Genomic DNA, 7,987 nt, shown 5'->3' on the forward strand with positions numbered 1-7,987 from the left:
TTAAAAATTAAAAAATAAATACAATGTAAATTTCCAAGGCACTCTCCTCACCTAACCCCTCTCTGAGAGTTCGCTGTTACTCCCAAAGTTCTCTGGCACACTGAGTCTCCATGGCTTGGCCCTGGATTCCTCTTCAGCCTCACATCCCTGACTCCCTTACTGTCTTACTTTTTATTCTCTTTTGGAGTATCCTTCTATCTTCTTTTAAACCCAGCTCAGGGGACATCTCCCTTAGAAGCCATCCCAGCCTCTGCCACCACTGTTCTAGGCTGGTGGGCACCGTGCCTCCGGTTCCACGGTGCAAATCTCCTTCCCTGCAACTGCCACACTGAGTTATCATAATCTGTGTGTCATTTCTCCCACTAGACTGCACACGCCTTGAACACCAATCCTGTGTCTTACTCGTCTGTCTCGCCAATGCCCAGCAAAAAGACCAGCACGACGAGCACAGTTGGGTTTTGAAGTGAGTGCATGTGCCCCCATGCAGTTATTTCTGAGAACTGAGACCCCCTCAAACACCTTCCCCAGAGCTGAGGGTGCTCTGAACAGACGGGTGTCTCCACCATGGACGAGCCAAGGCTTTCCCGTGACATTTTCCGACGGGGCACTGCTCTTGTGGGTCTACTCCTATGACAGGCTGGGTGTGGGGACACGAGTAGAGTGGCCCCTTCCTTAGCTCCCACCAAGTACACGAGCACGGTTGACCCTTCCTACGTCCCACCATGTACACCGGTATGGTAGACCCTTCCCTACCTCCCACCGTGCAACAGGGAAGGCAGCCATTATAGCCGGTACCACTAAAACTTGGCTAGTTGTCCATGCTGGGCCATCCTGTCTTCCCTCTGTTGCCTGGCTGGTCTCAGAAAGGATGGGATGGGAGGCCACCCAGAGAGAGGCCATGCTCAGGCCAATCCAATGCACACAACAGAGGAGGGTACCCTCCCAGCAGCCCCAGACGGGAGCAGTGAAAGGTTGGGTGCAGTGTCAACCTACGGGGAAAATTCCTAAACTCTAGGCTACAGAACGTGTTCCATCTAGCTCTACAGTGCGTGGGGGGCTCCAATGTGCCCCTCAGGCCAAGGGCAGGGGAGCTGGAGGCACGTGCGTCCCACTGCACAAGAGGTGGGGAAATAACCTGAGTTCAGGATACAGGCATTAGGACTAAAACAAGTGAGTTTGTTGTTTGGATTTTTTTTTTTTTCCTATCAGACCATGCCAGAACAAAGCCACTAGCTCCCAGAAGCTGGGTTCAATGAAGACAAAGGAAACCGAGTCCTCAACTTAATGCTACTCCCTCTGCAAAACCCTCTCTCCCACTTTCTTTAAAAGAGGCTGCATATTGCTTCAGATTCTGCGTCTCCCTCTCTCTCTCTGACCCTCCTCCGTTCATGCTCTGTCTCTCTCTGCCTCAAAAGTAAATAAACGTTAAAAAAAATAATAATAATAATAAAAAAGAGGCTGCATAGAGTGGAAAGACAGACTTTTTTGGAGTCGCCTCACAGCCTGAGTTCAGATCCCAGATGCATCATTCACTAGCTATATACTCTAGGGAAAGCAGCTTCACAATGCTGAGCTCAAGTTTCCTTAACTACAAAAAGGAGGCAGCAACATATGCTTATGTGTGAATCACGGAGGTAACGCATGTGGAAGTCTCACACTGTGCCCGTGACACCACAGTGCCCAGGCACTGGTACCTGCTGGTTCGCGCCTCCGTCCACTCTCAATCTTCCCGACCTTAGCATCTACACACTTACAGACTCCTAATCCCCATCCCAAATCGGGGAATCGGATCACAGTGAGAATAAGCCCATTGTACGGGAAGGTAAAGTTTAGGGTAGATGACTGGGGAACAGTGAGGCCGAGGTAAAACAAGAAATACACAAGAGCATCATCGGGGGGGAAAGGAGCAAAAAGCCTCCAAAACAGAGGTCCCCGACTGCCCCCCATTTGGTTGGAACACACTCTGAAGTTTGCACCCTCTTGTTTTTACAAGAAGCTAAGGAGGGAGACTGAATACAACGGAAGGTAATAAAAATGATTAAAGGAATTAGGAGGCTTGACCTATAAAGGGAGGTTAAAAGCACATAATATGTGGAAGCCAGAGAACTGGGCCCTACGAGGACATGATAACTTCCCATAAATATGCGAGACAGAGCCACATAAAAGAAGGGCAAGAATTATTTCAGGCAGCTTGGGACACCATTAAAAGAAGAAATGGCCTGAAACTAAAATAAGCGAAAGTTAAATCTGGACCGTGGGAAAAATGGCTGGTGGGGGGGGGGGGGGGGGAGTTAGGGGACAAGACGGCACCTGGCTGCCGATGCCAAGTCATCAGAAAGTGAAAGCCACAGGTCCCAGGGCTGTTGTCCCCGTTTGGGAGAAACGGCCCCTTCGGGACCCATCTCGGCTGCTCAGAAGGTGTTCTCACTCTCCACGCCGAACTGCTGTCTCCAGGCATCCGACTCATGACAGGCAGGGCCCTGGCTCCCGGTGCCCAGCTGCCCAGCGTCAACTTCGCTCTTGAAATAGAGAGAGACAGGTGCAGCCAGCTCCTGCTGCGGCAGTTGGTTCGGCCGGCTGGAGCATGAGGCCAGGAGGCCAAGGTCACGAGTCTGAGCCCCGTGTGGGCTTTGCCAGGGTTGCAGTGACAGAACGTGCTAGACAAGAGCTATCCCCACCGGTGCAAATGTGCCTAAGAGCACAAGCCCCACACAAAAGGACCATCCCCAAACACGGGGCTGCAGAGTATTATTACATGTGAATGCTACTCACCAGCACCCTAACACACTCTCAGGAGTGAGCATTTTCATGCAGTACTTGACCACCACACTCTAAAGCTTCTCCCAGGCCTGGGGCGGGGGTGGGGTGGGGGTGCGCGGCATTCTGCCTGAGGGCCTCCGGCCTTGGCTATGGCTGCCGAGGGGCAGCTGTGCCTCTGCACAAGCTCGGGCCGACGCTGCCTGTGAGCATCTCCCCAACCTGTTTGCACAGATCCTCCCACCCAACCATAAATCATTTTTACAGCGCTTCTCAAAGCTCACATAAAATTTATCTTGCTTTTTGCCTGAAATTGACTCAAAAAAAAAACTTTAATTACAATAAGAGACACCTGGAGCAAAACACATAGAAAGCCCATTCAATACTCATTTATTCATTCGATCAATAAATATTTATCGAGCACCAGGAACGCACAGGCATTATGAGGCTGATGGAGGCTACAAGATGAAGAAGGGATTCTCCCTGCCTTCAAGGAGATTGCCTTGGTGCAGGTCGGGGCTGCTACCAATAGACGGCACAAAACACAGTGAGAGAGGCAGGACGGGATGTCTGTTAAAGGAAGAGCCAACTATCAGGTAGCTCGGAGGAGAAATGAATCATTCTGATGGGGAGGATCGGGGAAGTTTTCAGAGAGGAGGTGACATATGATCTGGGTGTCGAGGAAAGAGTAGAATTTCGTCAGTTATACGGAATGCCATGAACAAAGCCGAAGCCAGGGGGTCAGGAGAAAGCTGCATGTCTGCAGGAAGGGTGAGTGGCCCAGTAAAACTAGAGAACAGGGCCCCAGGGTAGGATGGGGGAGGGTGCAGAAGAGGACAGTAAAAGGGAAGTAGGTGTTGGTCAGATCGCAGAAGAGCTTAACCCACACCAATTATTAGGTACTTTACTTTATAAACCCTAAGAAGTTCTTTTTTTTTAATTTAAAAAAAAAAATTTTTTTTAACGTTTATTTTTTTGAGACAGAGAGAGACAGAGCATGAACGGGGAAGGGTCAGAGAGAGGGAGACACAGAATCCGAAGCAGGCTCCAGGCTCTGAGCTGTCGGCACGGAGCCCGACGCGGGGCTCGAACTCACGGACCGCGAGATCATGACCTGAGCCGAAGTCGGCCGCCCAACCGACTGAGCCACCCAGGCGCCCCAAGAAGTTCTTGAGCTGTGAACAATGGCCAGGTCTACATGTTAGAAAGAAAACACGGGTTCAAGGTGTACAACAGACTCAAGAAGAGGAGATGGGAGGCAGGTAGAATGTTCTCCCAGGCAAGAGATTGGAAAGACCAGGGTAACGGCAGTGACCATGGGAATTCTGTTTCTGCAAAATTATGGGCACGTTATAGCAATACTGGAGCAGAACATTTCCTCAACCTGTTCCTTTTGCCTGGAATGTTCTGCACCCCATCCATTCGGCTCACTTCAGAGGTCAGCTCAAGCATTTTCTGGCCCACCCAAGCCCTGTCCCTGCCCTGTGCTCCCAATGCCACAGGGACATTCTTGCATCCAGAACCCAGCACCTCTGTTATTAGTCATCTGGTTACTTGTCAACCTCTACCATCAGACTGTGAGGTCCTTAAGGGTTGGACTCTGGTCTTCTATTTATCTCTGTATTCCTGGGACCTGGTCCAGACTGGGCACCCATAAAGGGTTCTGTGATAGAAGGGAACATCCTGGAAGCACTCTCTGTGCATGCATTTTCTCTTTCACACCCACACACATAAGCACACTCCAATGGGGTCCACACAGGGGCCAGTCCCTTGTCCAGTGCCTCTCGGCCATCCCACCCTCACAGTGAGCCCCATCGCCCTATTTCCATTGTAAGCTATCCCGCCTAGCCTCTCTCCACCCCATTAAAATATGACAAATTATTTTCAGCTCTCATGCAGGACTCCATATTGGGTTATCTGGGCTGAAACACAATCTGTTTGCTGATATCAAAATGCTGCTGCTCACCCCGGGGATTAACACTCTGACAAAATCGTTAGAAACCTGATGGAGTGGCGAGGCCTCCTGAGCTTGCCGAAAGCTCATTCCTCAGCCTAATGAATGCCTTCCTCCCGGGTATGTGCTTACAACCCATCCATTTCCCGGCATCTTCCTGGCCGGGCAGCCTAGACACTCTAGTGAATACCTCCAGGAAGGTTCACACCAGTAGGCTGGGCCACCTATCAAGACTCCCAGCTAAGAATTGCCCTTGTAAATTCCGTGGCTCTTAGACGTTAATAATAAACATTTGATTTCTACTTCCGGCTAGGATGGGATAGTATGTGGCAGATCAATACTTCCACTGAGAACAAGGAGAAATGATGAATAAAATACAATAATCTTCTGTTTTAAGGCAGCATAGACCTGTTGGAGCAACGAGGATCAGAGAGGCTACAATGACAGAGAGAGGAAAGTGAGGGGAGGTGAGCTGATGTTCCCTATGATGTTCTCTAGTAGCTTCTAACCTGGAAGGATTTGCCATTTCTGGGCACAGGATGAGAGGCTGGAAGGCCAGGCTTTGCACTGGCATCGGGTGGCGGCTAGGGAACCAAAAAAAAAAAAAAAAAAAAAAAAAAAAAAAAAAAAAAAAAAAAAAAGCCAGCAAAGCTTCCAACAGAGTTAGGACTAGAAAGAGAAAATTAGAAATCTAAACGACTTCAAATGCATGGCCAGTTTTCCCCTGAGGTCATTTACAGAATTCTCAAGCTGATGGAGCAGAAGGTCAAAAAACAAACAAACAAACAAACAACCTAAGCACAAAGCATCTATCAAAACAGAGATTTTCCTGTAGTTTCAAGGTACTGAAGAGACAAGACTAGAATCAGGACCCAGCAGAGAAGGGAACCAGTGAACACGCCAGGCTCTCAACGCTGGCTACTCCCTCGGGAAGGGGTGAATCAGAAGTAGATTAAGCCATATCAAAACACGATGCAGTTTGGACTCAGTTCAGTCTTTAATTGGATTAAGATCATTAGTTTTACTCTGCCTAGCAAAGAGTGAACTCTCTCTTGAAGATTACAGTGTCTATAGCCTATACAATGCCTAGCATTCAATAAAAAAAAACAATTATTAGGCATACCTAGACATAGAACCATATGACCAAAATCCAAGAGGGGAAACAACAACAACAACAACAACAGATGATAGAAACAGATCCATGGGTGATTCAGATATCAGAGTTAAAAGGACTTTTGATGAATTTGTTCAAAAATGGAAAGTCAATGTACAAGATAGATGAAAATAATGAATTTCACCAGAAAATTGGAAACACCTGGAACCACCTGGAAATGTCACAAGTGAATAATAATAAACATCTTAAAGAACTGGAAGTTCATTAAAGGAACACGGTAAAGTGGGAAAAGCATTGGGACCCAAGAATAAAAAGACAAAGGCTTGTGGTCCCTGTTCTGCTCGTATCTAACTAAGAGAGCCTGGGAAGTCACTTTACTTCCCTGAACCCTGGTTTCCCCATCTGTCAAACAGGCTAGAGAGCTACTCTATCTACCTCAGGGCATCAGGAAGATATAATAACATACACGAAAGCTCTTTATAAATGACCAATCATTACACAACTATAAGGTACCATATTATATAACAGTCTGACATCAATTCAAAAGCAAGTGTTTCAGCTCCATCACCTAAAGTATTTTCTGTTTATGACAAGTAATTCGCATGCCCTTGACTGATGCCCGTAGTGTTATAAAGGGTTTTTACCAGAGAAAGCTAAGACAGGAATAATAGTAAAGCAGCCAATGCTCAGTTATGCTGGGGTTGAGTATTCACTCTGCGGGTTATCCCCACAGGACATTTGAAAATCCTAACCTAGCTTCTCCCCCTGCTCAGCATGCTTCTGGATCATCCCCTTCTGGTTTCCAGATGGTGTATGCTCATGGAATGCACACCCATATTAATGTATGCCAGAAGAAACATAATCAGCAAGGTAAATCTAAAGCACAAATACCTCAATGCCTTCCAAACCCAAAGGCAGTAGTATCAGGACAGTCTGGTATTTTGATTCTCCACACTCTGCTAGTATACGGAATGGAGAGTAATGGATTAACTTTCACGTGTAAAGCCAACACAGCCCATCCCCTCCCAGTAGGACATTTGAGCTTCCCTGGCACGGGATGGACAGGCACAGTGCTACGCCTTTTAGAGAATAAAACTATCGTAAGGTCATAAGCTGGCCCGAGTGGAGATTTCAGTCTCCCAGGGAAGATGCCATGTACCCAAGTAATGACCATACGAGGTATAATGTGATTCAAGTACCATCGGAGTGACAGTTAAAGAAGTACAGGAGTGTGCGTGAAAGCTGATTTGGGATTGAGTTGATCACAGACTTGGCCAAGGTAGCAACACAGTTTGGCCTTGAAAGACGGCAAAATTGGAAATAATCCCAGCAGAGGAAAGAGGATGAGCAAAGACACAGGGCTAAGAAAATGCAGGGTGGGTACAAGGAATTGAGTTCAGTTGGATAGAGTTATCAATCATGAATAACTTTTTTTATAAAAGAAACTCATATTTATTAAGCATTTGCTATGTATTATCGTTTTATACAAATTATTCCAACCGGATTTGGTTCTGAAGCCCATACACTCACCGCCTCTGAGGGTAGCATTACTGACCCATGGCCTGAGTGGCCCTATCAATAAGTGTGGGACCTTCTGCACACAGCTGGAGCTGCAGAGGGGTAGGGTGGCAGATGATCTGGAAGTTGTTTACACAGAGATGGTATTTACAGCCACAGAGTGGAAAAGACAGCCCAGAAAGGGTGAGGGAAGCAGGAAGAACTCAAGGAAGAAGAATAACCCGAAGAGAGACAAAAAAGGAGTCAAGAGTAGAAAAAGTGAGAAGGAAGACTCTGGTCTGATGGAAACCATTACCAACAGAGATTCGAATGGAAATTGAGATCAAAAAGGAAGGCGTAGTCAAAATGGCACCAGTCACCAAGAGGTAAAGAAGGATGGGAGGAGGAAGACCAAGAAAGCACCATTTAGCACTTTCTGATTTCATTGGAGAGAAGAAAACCAAGAAAGCACCATTTAGCACTTTCTGATTTCAATGGAGAGAAGAAAGCCAACAGCAAGGTGTACGCATGGTGAGAAAGCTGGCCTGACCCAAGGATGTGGGCACAACCGAGAGATTTCAAAACTTTCCCGATGGCAGGCATCCTCTGGGGATGTTTTTCAAAAATATGAATTTCCAACTCCAGTTCCAGTCCTACCAATCAGA

This window comes from Panthera uncia, chromosome D1 (genome assembly GCF_023721935.1).
Source record: "Panthera uncia isolate 11264 chromosome D1, Puncia_PCG_1.0, whole genome shotgun sequence".
Classification (NCBI taxonomy): Eukaryota; Metazoa; Chordata; class Mammalia; order Carnivora; family Felidae; genus Panthera; species Panthera uncia.